The sequence below is a fragment of the Cynara cardunculus genome, assembly GCF_001531365.2.
Source record: "Cynara cardunculus var. scolymus isolate 2C chromosome LG 13, CcrdV1, whole genome shotgun sequence".
NCBI classification, from domain to species: Eukaryota; Viridiplantae; Streptophyta; class Magnoliopsida; order Asterales; family Asteraceae; genus Cynara; species Cynara cardunculus.
The window spans coordinates 29,447,718-29,448,487 of NC_037540.1; positions in this window are offsets into that span (position 1 = coordinate 29,447,718).

Sequence of the window (770 nt, forward strand, 5' to 3'; positions counted from 1 at the left end):
CTTTTATCAGGATGTTGTATCACTTACACAGAATAAAGACGAACCAAAGGCAACAGCTAAAAAGTTGACTGAGACCGCTTTTACCCAAGCTTCGCCTTTGGATTCATCTGATTGTGAAATTTTGATCGATTTCTCAAGGAGATCGATAGATAGTTCCATAATACGACATCTCATGCATAAATTAGAATAAATCGATTGTCAAATTTCAACATCAAATAGATTATTGGATTGTTTCAGTTCCTCCCAAATCAATTGAATATGAAACAATCAATGGTGTAGGGTCTGACAATTTCAAATACAAATCTTTATCCGTAATCGATATGTATGCTTACATCTTTTCAAAAATTTACATCCCGCCGTATTACACGGGTACACAACTTGTATAACAAATGAATTATAAAAAATATATTTTTTTTTGGAAAAAGACCATATACCCTCATTTAATGGATGATAGTTAAAGGTTGTTAGGGACTAATATGTTACAAAGATGTAAATTCTAGCGGCTATTTTAGGATAAACAACAAATCCAAAACAGATGTAAAACTGAATCCATAATCTATATCTATACTTTCTTATAAAGCATTTGACTAAAACTCTTAAATCCGTTCATCCCTGAACGATTTCATCCTTATCCGATTTCATCCCATATCTGAATTCGTGTAASTAACTGCATATAAACACAATCAAATACAGGATAAACATCTCATTTTAAATATAAAAAATCTAAAATATAATTAGGATAATCATTGAGTTCAAACAAAATACTTAAT